Source organism: Artibeus jamaicensis, unplaced genomic scaffold (assembly GCF_021234435.1).
Source record: "Artibeus jamaicensis isolate MK-2021 breed Jamaican fruit bat unplaced genomic scaffold, CSHL_Jam_final scaffold_3307, whole genome shotgun sequence".
NCBI classification, from domain to species: domain Eukaryota; kingdom Metazoa; phylum Chordata; class Mammalia; order Chiroptera; family Phyllostomidae; genus Artibeus; species Artibeus jamaicensis.
In genome coordinates, this window is record NW_026522040.1 from 745,620 (window position 1) to 763,050 (window position 17,431).

The 17,431-nt window shown below is 42.2% G+C and overlaps 1 protein-coding gene across 2 annotated transcripts in view; it reads right to left on the minus strand.

Annotated features, from left to right (window-relative positions):
* CHRM2 (cholinergic receptor muscarinic 2) overlaps positions 1-17,431 on the minus strand; it is a 146,057-nt gene that overhangs the window by 125,304 nt on the left and 3,322 nt on the right. The gene's annotated exons all lie outside the window — the stretch shown is intronic.

Consider the following 17,431-nt stretch of genomic DNA (forward strand, 5'->3'; position numbering starts at 1 on the left):
TGTAATTCTCCTCCTGCTCACACTGTGCACCTCTTTCTTGTTTCCCTACAGGTTTCTCCATTGGTTTGCACCATCTCGATATTCAGGGACCATCAAGTAGGAGGGTCTCATAAGACCAATATCATCAGCTCACTGAAGAGTTAAATGATAGTTTTTCTTTATTTGTCACACACACACACAAAAAAATCTTGCCTATTCTATTTTCTTTCTTAAATATTTTACGTATTTATTTTTAGAGATAGGTAGAGAGGGAGAGAAACATTTGTCAGTTGTCTTCCATACATGCCTCAACCAGAGACCTAACCTGCAGCCCAGGCAAATGCCCTAACTGGGAATCAAACCAGTGACCCTTCGCTTTACAAGACAACACCCAACCAACTGAGCCACAATGGTCAGGGTCATTCCACCTTCTGAAACTATATTCTTGATTCATCTATCAAATCAAAGAACTGATATTAAATAAAGTATGTAGAGCTCAATTTGCCAACTATCAATAATTTAAGAAAAAAGGAATTCTCTAAATATAAAAACAATTATCCAATGCATGTACCTTTCCCCCACCTTTCAAAATTAAGCTTGGCATTTATCTAAGACAATGTGATTCATTCATTCACTCATTCATTCAACCAGTGTTAAGCTCTACTGTATCCCCGAAACCATTTTAGGTCTGGTGATTCAGTGGTAAATTAGGGAGCTCTTGTTCCTGCCTTCTCGTGGAATAATGACATAAAGCATAAGTTATATAAGTGACTGCATTACATTCTAGGAAGGCAATAGACACGGTGCTACCATGCCTGCTAAGCCATTATGTTAGAGTCTAAGCCAGAACAAGCCATTATATTAGAACGAGTTCGAAAGGAAAAGCTTTCTGTAGAGTGGCAGGGGAACAGTTGGAATGATGAGAGGATGCTTCCCAGGCTGAGCAGGAGAAGGTTCTCTACACAGGGAACAGTATGCGGCATAGACTCTATGCAGAAGCCTCAAGGCAGAAAAGGTCCCATCACTAAAAAAAAAAAAAACTGAAAGGCAAATGAGTGTGGACTAGACCCTGATTGAAGCAGCTCAAAACAAGACTGGAAAAGCAGGATGCTCCTGGTCATGCCCTGAAGACCATGATAAGGAGAACAATGAGAAAAGGGAGGGGAGAATAAATAATAAGTCATCATGAACACTCTCTCTGTCAGGTGATGGAGCTTAGATGTGCATCATTAATAAGTCATTTTGATAGTGTTGTAGCCCAGTGCAGGCTGCCCCCAAATATCCCACCATGGCATACTGGTCCATTTTGAAGGACCCTCACTTGAAAAGCTAGCAGTGATGGAAGGGCACATTGACCCTCCATTGTCCCCTTGAAGCAGGAAGTACATTTTCCCTGAAAGGTGTTCTTCTTGCTACAAGGGGGTTGAAAGAGACAGTCTTATCACCAGAGGGAAGGAAATCAGGGCCCAAAAGCCCGTATAAACAAACCTCGTTCCTTCCAAGATACTACCCCAAACTCATTCTCTGTTTAGACTCATCACTGATGAGTACTCAGACATAGGTTTCTTTGTTCTATCAGTTCTTCACGAACTTCTTGTTTGTCTTAAAATGATAAATAGCTGCCTGCTTGCATCCTTCCTCTGAGCATCATTTATGGTCTCCCAGGTGCAGGTATTAAATCAGTTTTCCTCCTGTTAATTTGGTCTTCTATGAATTTTATTAGCCCAACAATAAGAACTCAGGAGGGGCAGAGAGGGGAATGTCCCTCTCTCCAGCAGTAGCCTGCACCCCTGATGTTCTGCGGCCTTCCTCCTCAGAAAACTGTAGCCTCAGTCCTACTATGAGACAGCAGACAAACCAAATCCAGGAGTATTCTACAAACTCTCTGACCAGGGCTCCTCAAAGCTGTTAAACTCACCAAAAACAAGGGAAGTCTGAGAAACTGTCATCATAGCAGAAGACTACAGAGAAGGAAAGAACAGGCTCATTTATCATGGTATCTGGAAGGGATCTCAGAAAAAATCCCAGTAAGGTATGGGCTTTCATTAATAATAAACAAACAAAATGGAAATGGACTCACAGATAGAGAACAAATGGAAGTTTGCTAGATGGGATGGGGGTTGGGGGCTAGGTGAGAAAGGTGAAGAGATCAAAAAGTAAAGATTGGTAATTACAGAATAGTCATGGGGATGCAGAGCTACAGCCTACAGAATGTAGTCAATGATACCGTAACAGCTATGTATGGTGCCAGGTGGGTACTAGGATTATCAGGGGCATCACTTCATAAATTATATAATTGACCACTGTGCTGTACACTTGAAAGTAATATAAAATAATAAATGTTAACTGTCATTGAAAACTAAAAGTAAATGAGGGAGTAGAATGGTGGATGCAGGAGCTGGGGAGGTCGAAGCGGGTGTCAGTGTTTCTCAGGGATGGAGTCCCAGTTTGGGAGGAGGAGTCTGGGAGACGGATGGTGGTGACAGTTATGCAGTGATGTCAATGTGTTTAATGCCACCGAACTGCATGTTTTTAAATGGTGCACTTTATGTTATATATTTTTTTACTTCAATAAACACAATAAATGGCTCTGGGTAGCTGGAACACAGCACTCATTTTCCCGCACCCCTTTCAGTGGGACAAATGTAATGACCAAGGACACCACAGTCTGCACAAAAACCTGAGAGGTGCTAAACAGGACAATGAAGGTCCAGAGGGACAGCTGGTCTAGAAGGAAGGCCGAGGAATGTGTCCCTGGAGCAGTGACTTTCAGTGCCTTTCCCAGAATGCCTTTTAAACACCTCTGACCCCTTCCTTCTATGACCCCTCAAGGATGACAAGGTGACGTAAAGACAAAGACACTAACTCGCATTTGAATTCTGGCTCTAGCTCTCACTGGCTCTATGGTCTTGTTCCTGGTGCTCAACCTTTCTATGTCTCATTTTCCTTATCTAGGAAATGGAAATAATATTTATCTTGCAGGTTTTGGTGAAGACTGATCAAAGTAATACATGGATATATGAACATTTGTGTATATATATACATATGTGTGTGTATAACATTTGGACCTCAATATATACTTAACAAAGGCAGACCTAATTACTGTAAACAGTGTCTTTGGAGAGAGACATCTGTTGTAGTCTCTTCAGGGGGGCAAAGTCCATGGCAAACCTGCACCCTCCCTCTTCAGGCTGGCAGGTTCCCTGACTCAGTAGAGCAGGACCGATGTTCTCTGGCTCTCGGGGTGAAGGCAGTCCTCTGGGCTTCTCCCTAGAACACCCACCCTGGTGAACAGAGTGTCTCTTTCTGCCTCTGAGTCACAAGTTCTCACCACTGCAGAACATGGCAATTTTCTTTTCTGAGGCTGAACATCCTTAGGGGATTCTGCAAAGGAAAACTACTTAAATTGAAAGGTAGCTAATGGACACAAAATATGCTGTTCAGAACCTTCTTTTTTCTTGGAATATTATGATCAATACCAACTGTTGGTTACACTCAGCTGGGTGCACACAGCCTTGAGTTAGAGGCAGCAACATGAAAAGCACTGAGGTGATGCCGGTTCTGGTTCCATGTGCGCACATCTCTCCTTAGATTTCATTTCCACCACCTCCTTCCCCCTGCAGCTCTACAAGATCCAAGTCAGAACTTCTGGAAATTAGACTTAAGTGCAAACTAGATATTTCTTAGTTCTCCCCAAGACTAGGAATGCATCATCTTAGTTTCCAATGGATTTTCTTGAAAATCTCGCATAGATTTTCCAGATTTAACCCATTACCCAACGTTAGAAAATAATATCTATGGGAACATTAAGGGTGACATTGGCATCTGATGTATATCAGGGCAAGGAGAATTCTTTATTCCTCATGGGTACTCCCAGTCAACTGAGGACCGGCAGCCAAGGTGTCACATCTGCTTGATGTCTGAAACATCACTGGGCCCCACAGGGATCAGTCAGTCTAACAAGACAAGAAACGTAATTTAAAAATACATTCAACATATATGTATCACCCCTGTAACGGCACTGTATTGCTAAACAAACCAAATAAAAAGGGTTGGGCATTTTATCTGAATCTAAGTTATTGTGAATGGTAAGAATGATTTTAGTGCACTCATTTGAATAGCATTTCAAGTATTTCCAAATTGTCTCCAAATGTATTATCTACTGACTCTTAAATAAGCGTAAGTCAGAAGTATAGGTGTTGGTCCTTTCCATCACAGAAACGAAGAAGCTGTCAGGTTAAAAAATGCCCCAGGGGCCATCTTTTAGGAAAAAGGTGCTGAACACTTGAATTGGAAAAACTGATGTTTTGCAATTCTGTCATATACTTAAGGTTGAGATTGGGCAAACTCTCAAATTCTCACATTCCTCACCTAGACATCGGTAATAACACCTGCCCAACAGGACTGCACAGGGAATAATAGATGCAAAAATCAGTGCGAAAACAGTAAATATTCAGCAGGTATAAAATGGCTATTGTCTTCCTTAGCTCAACAGGAGCTAGGCATGCTTCCACATCAAGTTGCCTTTCTGTAAAAAGAAGCGGCCACACAGAATACACAAAGCTACCTGCCACAGCCTCAAATTCAGGGGTATTTGAGCACATGGCCCCACCCTGCCAGTCTTTCTTCCCACGACACAGCCACTGGTCAGGACTGAATGCTGTGACCAAATTCAAGAGCCACAATTCAGAAGGAAAGGAGGACTGCACGAATTGGACTGGAAGCAGAAAAGTTCTTTCCTTGAATAGGTGTCCACTTTTAATTAGAACCATCTTTGAAACTCCCAAGGCACTTTGGTAACAAGAAGAAGTATTCTTATGACTTTCCCATTGGAGGAAATAAAGGAGATCACAGCCCCATTTTAAACTAAGAGGAACAGGGAGGCATGGGGCTCATCATCATGCAGTCTAAGGAGGAAATGCTAATCCCTTCTATCTCACAATGTATTCCCTAGCAGAGAGACCTTTGGTCCTGGACACTGAAGGCAGGTGAGTGGTGTGACCCAAAAAACATGATTTCTGCTCATATATGGAATACCTTTCCAAAACACGCTAAAATATTTCTCACTGAATTCCCCTTCCTGCCAACACCGCTGGTCAACATTTCACTTTCAGCTGAAGTGAGGATTAAACCAGGAAGGTTCTCAGAGGTATGACATCCCTCATCTCCCCTAGGCAGGTGTGTGCTGGACCATGTGCATTTAAATAGAACGTCACAGAAAAAAGGGGTTTCAACCCCTGTCCACTTAAAAAAAGTAAAACCTTTCTTAGGTTCCACCTTAGGGACCCACGGACCAAGCTATGACCTGCTGGTCTAGCATTCTGTGGGTGATGGCAGCGCCTGAAGTTCAACTGTTTGAAGACAAAAAAAGCAAAACAACATGTCCAGGAGAGTCATGGCAAGGAAGAGAAAGGGGATGGAGATGATTCATCTTAATTTGGTTGTGGGGGAGTTTTATGTGTCAGAGGGTCCTAGAGAGCTCTCATCATGGCTTCCCAGGGATATCTTATGATCCACCCAAAGGATTTTCAAATCCTGCCAGTTGCCGTCCTTTGGATCTGCCTTCCCCAAAATTTCAGAGCCAAGGCTATCTCAGGGAGTCAGGGGTGGCCATCGAAAGCATCTTCCCAAACAGGGAAATTTTTCACTCTGTATCTGTTTCTTCAAATGTAAAACTGGGCCACAGTCAGAATGCAAGATATTTCTGAGTAAAATGAAATATCTGTAGATACCCTAAGTGCTCCCCAAAGGGGAGATGTCTTGCAGAGGTCAAACACCAGAGACCCCTTCCTCGCCTCCCCTGACTGGGTGCTCGGCTTTCTGGGGAGGGGGACAGACACCTTGTGAGGTTTTCAGTTCCACGAGGCATTGCCTATTCTTTGAGGGTGGATTGATTCAAGAGAAAAGTTTGGACCCATCATTTTAATTCACTGCTCTGTAAGCCACCTAGAGGGTTTATCCCAGGTGAGTTTGCCATTGACTTTTGTCACACACTCACAGCACCTCTGGCGAGAACACAAGGGTGTCTGTGAGGAAGGATGGAAAACACGGCCGGAATGGCCTGAGGTTCTCTGAATCCTCACTCAGGCCCTTTCACCCTGGACGAGGCATCTGACATCACTAATTCTGAATTCCTTCCATTGGTTACTGTCAACATTTTGAGTTCTTGTTGAAATAAAATGAGATGATGGAGCTGGTTGTCTTTTACAAATCATAAAAGTTTTTTTTTACAAAGTGTTGTTTATTTTAAGTCATCATCAACTAACTCACAATTATGACTTCAAGAAAGTGGGGACCAAGCATGAAGAAGACATGAGTGTGTGTTCTGAAACCCAGACTAAGAATCATGACCCACCAGGCACATTTATGGACGAGGTAATACACACCTTGTCAGAGCGCCCACAACATACCAAGTGTTAAGAACTTAACCCAATGCACATGCGGTCGGGCCTTGGTCTTCTCGCATCTTCCCTTAGTTTCATCAGAACTAAGTAGAACTAGTTACAGTGTGAGAACTACACGCATCTGTGAAGCTTGTTCTAAAAGAGGGATCAGAAAGCGTTTTGGTACAGCAGCAGGTAGCAAATAGTCTACACAGCAAAGGCCATATTTGGTCTCTATGGTGCGTTCCTTTTTCTTGTTCTGTTTTTTTTCACTTTTAGTATTTATACACCTATGTCTCAAGAGATTGAGATGACTTGGAAGATGTGGAATAAAAAAGAAGAAAAGCACATAAATTGAGGAAACCTGAGGAATGCAAAACAAGAGCAGAAACATACTACAATTAGCAGGTTGAATCTCTAGGATGTTCTAACCGTATATCATTCTGGGCTTTTTTTCTTCTTTGTTAACAAGCCTTTAATAAGGCAAAAAACCTTCTTGGCTAGAGGCCATTTAGGAACAGGTTGGAGGCTGTATGTACTTGGCCCCAGTCCTGCTCTCAAACGATGTGATGATAAGCTCTGGGAACTCCAAAGCCACTTGTGAATATAAGGGGTTACTTGCTCAAACACATGCTATTATATTTCTGACCTACTAAAGTGTACTTTACATATTTTGACACTTTTTTTTACTCTGTTGTGATAGTCATTGCTTGATAATTATAGTACAGTTATTCCTTTCCTATCTTACACACAACTATAGTTAGAATTGTTTTATGTAAGTGTCTGCCTTCCAAATACCTTATATATAATAAATACTCAATTATAATGTTTGTTGTTGAAGCTACCTAATCTATGGTATATTTGTTATAGGGCCCCAAACTGACAGACATCTCCAACCATTGAGTGATATCCAACTCAGCCTTCACAAGGGTGAGTATAAAGCCAGCTTCAGCTGGGACAGTCCCCCTTCTCTGCTGCGACTGCAGGAGTCCTAATGTCTCCGTCACGGCACCTGTACACCGGGCATCATGGTTTACTCCTCACCTTACCTCCCAGGACAGACTGTAGGGGCTGGGATTATGAGTAATTAGCATCAGCATCTTTGTATCCTAAAGGTCCAGCAGAGGACCTGGTTGTACCTGAGCTGGCAGCAATAAATGTTGAAGGACAAATGAACAAACCAGTATTTCCAGTGTGTCGGTATCTGCCCCTCAGAAAGCACCTACATGTGCTTTTTTAAAAGATTTTATTTATTCCTAGAGAGAGGGGAAGGGAGGGAGAAAGAGAGAGAGAAACATCAATGTGTGGTTGCCTCCCACGTGGCCCCCACTAGGGACCTGGCCCACAACTGAGGCATGTGCCCTGACTGGGAATCCAACTGGCGACCCTTTGGTTCACAGCCCATGATCAATCCACTGAGCCACACCAGCCAGGGCCCTACACGTGCTTTTGATGCACACACTGACTGGATGCTTCAGGAAGACGGGATGCTGAGGTGAGGACCATACCAATGGGAGTGATGGATTTTTTTTTAAGTTTTAAATACGCCTAACGTCCCCCTTGCATGTGTAGAAATGATCCCCCTAGAATTTGAGCCGTTTGTCAGAGGGGGGTGCAGTTGAAGGGCATTTCTCCATCTGTCCTGGCTCATCCTGTGAGTGAGCTCTGTGCCAGCTCCCTGGGCAACCTCCAGGGTTCCACAGACCAAAAATGTGGGAAACTCTGGGGTCTGATTTCTGTCTCCCTTTTCTCCATCCTTAAGGTGCTACCATCTGCCAAAGAGGGATCGTAATTCTCATCCAAATCTTTTTCCCTTGAGCCTACATAAAAGATGAATGAAACATTTTCTGAAAAGGTGGAAGCAACTTCGCTTCCAGTCCCCGCAAACACAGTGTCTCCAAAAACCAAGTCCCGTTTGTCCTCTGAGGGTTGCTTGTCCTACCAGCTAATGGCACCGGCTGGCTGATCGGCCTGGGGAGCTCATGTCAGAGAAACAAAAGACAAACAAACAAACAAAACAATTTCTGGTGATTTTGGTGGAAATATGCCCATTTTAATTTTAGGTTTTTATTTAGTGTGAAATTTTCCTCTAGTGAGGCAAGATACACAGCTTTCCTTCCTGCCAAAATGTCCTTTGATTTTGTCACTGAATGGCCCCTGAAGAGAATACAGTATTTACAAACAGGGCTTCTGGCCTGTCCCTCCTCTTCCTTGTCCTCCCCCAGTTCTGAACACCTCTTAAAATAGCTTTGCAAGTGCCCTCCTAACATTCCCCATGGGCACATCACGTTCCTGTGTGAGTGACAGGGGCCTGAGAGAGCATTCTGTCACCTCCCTGTGACTTTCTCTGGACCATGAAGTGCCCCGTGTCCCAGATGATACCAGCGCCTCAACTCAACTACCAATTGCTTCTCCTTTTTACTTTCTTCTGATATGAAAGCAAGCAAGCGGACAACTAAAGAACCGGACATTTCATTTTGAAAATATTTGTAGCGAAGCTGATTATGTTTATGGTCATCAGGACTTCAAGATGAAGTCATCTGCTATTTGGGAGAAAAGGACACTGACGGAATTGGGAGAGAAGACATCAAACTACAGCTTTCCAGTGTGTTTTTTTTTCCTGCTTTGAAGATACTGCACGGACAAATTTTTTTTGCCAAATTGGCAGAAGCTGTGGTAATAGTTTCCTGATGACCTCATGAAATGGGGAAGCAGAGAAAGAAGTGGGCTTGAATGTTGTTTTCTAAAAGGCTTCATCTATATTTCCCTTTTCCTTTTTATTCATTTTTTAGAGATTTTATTTATTTTTAGAGAGAGGAGAAGGTAGGGAGAAAGACAGAGAGAGAAACATCAATGTGTGGTTGCCTCTCATGTGCCTTCTACTGAGGACCTGAATGCCACATGTACCCTGACTGGGAATTGAACCAGCAACCCTTTGCTTTACAGTCTAGCACTCAGTCCACTGAGCCACACCAACCAGGGCTTCCTTTGCTTTTGAAAAGTTGTGATACATCTTCATAGAATAATACAATGTATAATTTTCTTCAACTATATTATGTAAACTTAAAAGGCTGAGTTGATAACTTTTTATAAGATCAACATTTTTAAATGTATTGGTCTAAATAGATCCTGACTAGTGGCATAAAATCATCATTTAAAAAAAAAACACTTAATTGGGTTCTGCAATGTGACCAGAATAGATCCAGGTCCAAGATTCAATGCTGAGAAGAATTTTAAAAATGTAAATCGTGCCCACAGAGAGCAGGTGTCTTCTAATGAAACCATAGAATATAAACAATGATGCCATTGTGTAAAGGAGTTAAATACCATATAAAGTACCCGTGCGAGTTGAGAGCGAGCCTAAGCAAAGATACTGCAAGCCAAGTATAAAAAGTGGGTACCATCAGATTCCCAGAGCAAAGACCAGGTCTGAACGGCCAGAACAACTAGACTGATATATGAACCAGCATGGATCTTCCTAAAGGCCAACAACAGAGGAAAGGGTACAACTCAGAGGAGTCCTGAATAACCTCTCAGGAGGTCTCTTAGCTCTCAGTAGGAATACTTGCTACTGGGGAAACAGATTAAGACGTACAGTGCACCATTCAGGGGTGAGGAGAAGAATCTTGGGTACGGTTTTGGCTTTTTGACTTAGCTTCATCAGGAGCATGATGGCTTGGAAGATCGGACGGGGAAGAGAAATGGAAAAGTGCCAACTCTGGGATGTGCTTTCTTCCCTCTTCTTGTCTTTACAGACTCAGGGGAGCAGAGGCATTGCCGAAACCAAAGAAACTAACCATTTAACAGAGGGGTGAAGATTTTCCTACCCGAATTCCAAAAATACAAAATAAATATCGTGAAAACTATAATACCCAGAAAATAAAAATAACTAAATAAAAAACACAAGATGCCAAGTAACTATACTCTTATCTTGCTAAGTGTTGAAATAGGGGCAGGGTGGGTTAAAGTAAAAAAAAGAATTAAAATATTCAGAACATAGTGAATTCTGTGACTATTATCAAAACTAGACAACAATAGATAATAGAGTATATGTGATGAAATGGAAAAAGCATTTCTGTAATGTATAGCTAAAATTTATCTTTAAGAAGTCATGGAAAACATTTACTGATTGAATGAAAATACTGAAAAAAAAAAAGCCAGTGCAATGAAACATTATTCAACATTAAAAAGAAAGGAGTTCTCAAGCTATGGAGACACATGGAGGAAACTGACATGCATATTACTAAGTGAAAGAAGCCAATCTGAAAAGGCTGCATGCTGTACGGTTCTGCCTACATGATGTTCTGGGAGGAGCGAAACTGTGAAGACAGTAAAAAGATGAGTTGTTGTCATAGGCTACGAGGAAAGGGGGGGATAATTAGGGCAGCCCCGATGATTTCTAGAGCAATGCAACTACTTTTTTGTGATACTATACTGGCGAATACATTCTATCCATCTGTCAAAACCCATAGGACCTACAACACAAGGAATGAACACTAAGGTCAATGAACTTCAGGTGGTCACAGTGTGTGGGTGATGGTTCATTCATTGTAACAAATGTACCATTCTGGTGCAAGATGCTGTTAGTAGGGGGAAGCTGTTAGTGTATGGGAAGGAGGGTATATGGAAACTTTCTGTGCTTTCTATACAATTTTTCTGTGAACGTAATACTACTCTAAAAACTACTCAAAATTTTAAAAGATCAATGCAGCAGCAAGAAAAGTTATCATTGAATAACTATACATAGTAATTAGAAAAGCAGTTTGAATTATAGATAAGTAATTGATATGGCCTCATTTTCAAATATGTTGGAAAAATAAGAGTACAGAGGAGTTTGGAAGAAAAAAATTATGTAAAAAAGTAGGCAAGTATTTGCTGCAACTGGAATGAGTAAATTAACTGGAATTAATTTAAGAAAGTAAACAAGGATAACGACCTGTAGAAAGTCTGACCGATACACGGTGCAGTGATTTCAATGACCTGAAATTCCTGAGTCTGAGGAAAATCAGCTAACGGCTTCAGCCCCCATCAATTATTTTCAAAAATGCATCTCACACCAAGAGGTGCTGAAAAAAATAGGAGTTAAAGCAATATCTCTTAAAGGAGAAGAGAGCAAGACTGCCAATTATAGCCAGCTCTCTGGATTCACTGTCTACTAAAATAATGGCACTAAACCAGAGGGAAAACATAACAAACCTTAGGCGCTGAAAAAGCCACAGAGAGGCAGGAGCAAGTAAGTCGCTGAGAAATGGAATAGATAGAACAGGGTAGAGAAATGGAAGGCAGATCCGAGAGGAACAGATCATGGGGACTCGCACTGTGATAAAGAAGCTGCAGTGAGCCAGTGAGCATCAAAGGAGAGACATTCGACAATCTGTCTTCCATGCAGACGACCCCGGGGATTCTATCTGAACATTTCAATGATAGAGACATGTCACTTAATTGTGTCTCAATACAGAAACTTGCTGGGAAATAAATATGACCTCCTTTCTATACCCCTGCTTGAAAATAAAATTAGTTTGAATTTTCAGTAAATTCTTTCAGAGATAGAAGCCAAGGAATCTCCTTATAAATAAGGGGGCAGGTGGAAGGGGTTGTAAAGAGAAATATTAAGGATGTGAATTTCCTGAAGAATGTGTTATGTAACTAACAAACTGCAAGGGAGAGGAGCAATTACCACTTTAATTAATTAGGGCCCCGTTGTAGCTCCCTCGTGAAAGATTGCCCTTGATTAAAAGTGTCGGTATGTAAAAATATTGACTGATATTGCATTGTAAAAGTGTGAAATTTCGACTAATTGTAAAAAATTAGCTGCTATTATCATTTACCAATAGACACTAATGATTCTCGGGTGACTCGGGACCCAAACAGAGTTGACTTGGGTGGACATGTTAAACAGTAAACAGAATTAATCCACTGAATGGCTCATCTCTGAGAATAATTAGCTCCTTTGGCTTTCTGTGTTATATCTGCAATGCAGGAGTTAATGTTAAGTAATTGCAACTGTTTTGCAGAGAAATGGAATAGATAGAACAGTATAAAATAGAGGACATCAAATATTTGTACTAGCACGGAGTGTTCTTTATGGTCAACAGAAACATTCCAATGTGTAGACATTGTATTAATATTCATAAAATTTTATTTTATGCCTTAGAATGTCCATAGCTGGACATCTTAATGATACTCTTTCCCCCTCTGTGGCTAGAAACCCCCCCACCAGGGTCTAAGGAACAAGCATCTCCAAATGGGAAGACTGTAATGAACCTAGGCCAGGAGGTGAGTTCCATTAAGACAGCATCTCACTCTCACATGACACGGACCCCTCTAACATAAACTCAGTGGTCTTGGCTCCATTCTCTGAACTTGGACTCAGAGGGTGACATGCCTCTATTTCCTTTTCTTACCCCTCTCTCCATCCTTGGGTTTGTCAGAATTAGGTGCCGAACAATATAATGGGATACTCTTTTAAAGAAACTGCTTATGGAATACTCAAACAAAACTACCCAAAACCAACTCCGTTCAACATACGTTTGAGGTTAGACTGGAGACTGATGCCCAAAAGCAGCAAACTCACTCTGAGGCCCAGAACAAGCTAGTTAGTGCCCACAAACGCCAAGTTCATCCCCTGTGAGAATACGTAACACACGCCTACCACACAGGTTGGTCTGAAGTACAGGCATAACATCTGTAAAGAAATGGTCCAGGCCCCGCACTGCGGTAGACACTCAAGAAAGAGCGGTGGCCATTTTTTTGTTTCTGTTGTTCTTATTGTCACAGAAGAGTGGTTCATCCAGAATTCTGAAACTTTGCCTAACCTGGAAATATCCAGCCATGCAAAATCTCTATTCATGCTCACTTTAAAATAAAAGCAGAAAAGAAAACAAAGAGAGAGAAAAAGAACTCATGGACACGGACAACGGCATGACCAGCATGGGGCATTGGGGGATGGGGGTTGGGGAGTGAGTGGAGGTCAAAGAAGGTATGGAGGGATAAATAATAATGGGAAAAATCCAATAAATTAAAAAAATAAGTTGAAAGTAAAATAAAAGCAATATTTTGACTCCTTGTTTACATTTTAGTGACACCCAAGACAACAGAAATTAAACCTGCGTCACCCACTGCTCCCCAGCCTTCAGGACTCTCAGCACACAAGTCAAAGGGAGAAAAAAAGCCTGTGATGTTAGGTTTATACATGAAGACATAGATGGCCACTCCACTGATACACCTGATATAAAGGTAATTTTGAGAACAAAACGAAAATAACAGGCAGGTCTGGGAAACATGTGGGCCCTGGGGCTGCTCTTTGTCTTCTTCCTAAAATGAAGCCAAAGGCCCTGGAGCTCCAAAGAGCACAATTACACGGAGTTTCCCTATCATTTTCTGTGTTCTTGCTTCTTAAATGGTAGAAGCCTCTTCCCTCTGAAGCAGTGCCAAGGAAAGCACAAAGCATTAGAAAAATCAACACCATGCTCAACAGTACAACCCATTAAATGATTTCATGCTTAGCTTTTATGAGGAGTGGGGAAAATGAGCCTTCAGGTGATTCTTTAACTCCCCATCTCACTCCTCCTAAAGAGCTCCTTAGTAGTTAATTAAATAATCAAGAAATAATGGGTTTGTCTTTCTAGAGTATACTGTCTTGTTTATTGGCTTGGCATAGCTGGTGGGGGGGGGCGGGTAAGAGAAAGCTTCTCTGCTTTATTAAAGGGGAGGAATTATCTTCAGGACCCAGGGTGAGCAATAACATCAGAGAACATCGTTATCACTTTCCTTTTCCTAGAGGAGATACTATGTGATATCAGTTTCTGGGCATCATCACAGTACACCAATATTTTGCAACCATAACAGCAAAATGTATACCCATGAATGTCTCAGAAATTTCTCTCATTCTCATGAACCCCTCCACCTGGGAAAGAGAAGTAGGAAGGTGCCAGTGCTTGGTTTAGCAAGTTCAGGTCATGAAAACCTAGATGGAATACTAGGCACTAGAGAGCACAGAGAAACTCTGGTTTCATGCAGAAATCTATGGAAGATATGGCTTGACAAAAAAAAAAAAAGCAACTTTGATCACTTCTGGAAGACGTCATGGGGGCATGGTTTTAGAGATTCTCTTAGACTGTTCAGAAACCATGAAGAACTTTTCATGAGAGAATGGCATGTTTGGGTCTGCATTGTAGAAAGGTCCTCCTGGCAGCGTGAAGCGTAGACTGTACTAGGGAAAGGACGGAGGTGGGAGGTCAATACAACACACGAGGCTCTGGTGGTGGTTCACGTGAGAGATGCTAAAGGTCCAGAAAGGAGGTGTGGATGGAGAAGGGGGTGAACTCTAGACAAGTCTCCCCCGGGGGCGGGCTTGGTGTAGTGATACCCTTAGAGGGTGACAGCAGAATTTGCAGTGAGGAACAAAGAAGACGTGGTTATGGTATTATCACCCTCACTTCCGGTCTGTCATGTAATTTGTGATTAATAATAAGGCGAAGATGGATATTGCTGTTCACAGGATACTGTAGAGTAAAACTTCCAAGTTTCTCCCATAACAAAGCAACAAAAATTGTATGTGTAGCATAATGTAAAATTATAAATAACATATAAAATATAAATAATGTATCAAAGATAGAAGAAAACATTCTCATTCTGAAGACAAAGGGACTTGCATTTTAAAGTTTTAAAGATTTAAACATATAAAACATTTCATTAGATTCTTCCTCCAGAAGTATCTCAATGGAACCTTTTTGTCTCCTACAGAAATATTTTCACAACAATGTTAAACACCTAAGGGTATAAATATCCCCCCTTTCCCATAACTTTCTAGAATTCTACCTGGTAAACAACACTTAATATGTGCAGGCAATAAATGTCTTCTACTAATCTCTTTGCTTAAAATACACTAATTAAAAGTCTTCTTGCTTTTGTCCATTTCATATTATAATGGAAATTCAAAGTTTTAAAAACGATATTCTTGCCCTATGCAAAGTAGTGTGCTTCTTGTTACTGAACACCAGAGGGCACCATTCGGTGAAAGCCTGGACTTGGGAGAGAGGGGGAGAAGAAAATTGCTAATGAAAGAAACTGATTTTTTAGTGTGTACCCTTATCTACCACGAATGATTGCCATGGAAACAGCACCGGTTAAGATGATTGTATATTTAGGTCACAGAATAAAAGGAGAATCTTGAACATGTTGGGGCAGGGGGGGGATAAAATAAAGTAAGACAAGAATATATAAAAATATAGGAGCAGGCAAACCAGCCAGAACCTATCTCACCCTTGGCTAATAGCAATTTCCCAAAGTTCCGTTATGACTTTCAAAGTGAAGGGGGGTAATACATTCTAACTAGAATTAAAAGCTGCCCTTGAAATTCAGACTCTTATTAAACACCCGCAATCTTAATGAAGAAAGAGGAGTTTGTTCGGCATGGCAAAGTCAAGCGAAGACCAGACAGAGGGTGGAGATGTGTGTAGTTCTTGGTTAGACATGGCATTTCGAAGCCTCTTGTCCACTTCCACAGCACGTACTGTGAGTTAAATGGGAAGATCTCAAAATTCTCTTTCATCCTTTCGCACCAGACAAAGGAAATTTAGTATAGCTATAGGTAGAAACAGCATCTGCCAAAATCTAAGGCAACTTTGGCACCCTCGTTTTCCTCTCCTCTGCCAGAGGCAATCGCTGATCGATCGGAACAAGCACGTTGGGCCACCTGAGAATCTAGTTGGCTCTGAACCTTCCTTCCTTAGGGTCCAGAGATCCAACAAGATTATGCAGAACTGAAGCGAAAGGAGAAGAACACCGTCAGACCCTGAATGCCACTTCTGATTTCCCAAACACAGAATGAACAGCACTCCAACAGCCCATGGAGCCAATCAGCACAGCAGAAGATAGACGGGAGTCCACCAGGCTTGTGTTTGAACCCCGGGGGCTGAGGCTTCCTCGCTGTGTAACATGGGGCCACTCCCTGACCCTCTGAGCTCTGATTTCCTCATTTGTAAAATGGGAACAATAACATCCACTTCACAAGGTTGTTGCAATGAGAAAATGGATGCACCTATTCACACAGCTGACAAATACTTAATAACCTCCTAGGAGGTGCCAGATACTGTTTTAAACAGTGGGGACAAAGCTCTGAGAGAACAGCTAACTTAACACAGTTAAGGTGCTTAGGACAGTGGCCAGGACAGAACACACTCTTTAAAAATGCATTTCTAAGGGACAATGACTTGTTCCCTTTGCACCACAAAAAACACACAGTACTAAAATCGCCACCTCCATCACAACCACATGACCCACTGGGTTTTGGGGTAGGCAGTGAGTCCCCTTGCTCCAACACCCTAAAATCAAAGCAGTCCCAACACCTGCTCCATGACCCAAAGGCAGACAGAGTACGGACAGGTGACGGGGACTAAAAGCCAGGTGTCAGTAGCCACGGGGAGCATGTTGACAGTGTTTGATAATAGGTGTCCCCTGAGAAAACTCACCCAAAGAGTCCACATCATAAAATACCTGACTACCTCAAATACAAGTTTCCATGGAGAAAACTGGTCCTTCAAGGGAACTGGGTAACAAAACGTTTCTCCTGGACTCTTGATCTTACTGACTCAAGGGAAGAAGTAGTAAGATAAGATTAAGACTGGAGCATGAGGGGTCAGGTTTAGGAGATTCGATAGGCATCTTCTCCCAGGCATGTCCCACACAAGGACTGAGGCAGGTAATAACTGTGCCGGTTAACAGTACACGGGCAGGTTCCCGCCCTTTGTTTTTTCCTCTTTCTCCCATTTCCTGGTATTTTCCTCTCCCCTCTTCTTCTTCTCTACACTTGCTTTAACTTGGGTCACTGCCGTGGGTCAGAGAGCCACGTGTTTCCTGATCCGCCCACCACTCCTCCTCCCTGGGCGTGGGTGCCCTGCCAGCCAGCAGGCTGCAGACTGCTGTTTTCTTCCCACCTCTGAAGCTGCTTCTCTCCCTTCTGTGCCCTTGAACCTGGGGGTTGGCTGCCCTCAAAGTGAAGTTAGAAAATTTCTACTGAACATACATCCACCTGCCTGCAGTTGGGGGTTATCTGGCAAAGAAGGGCA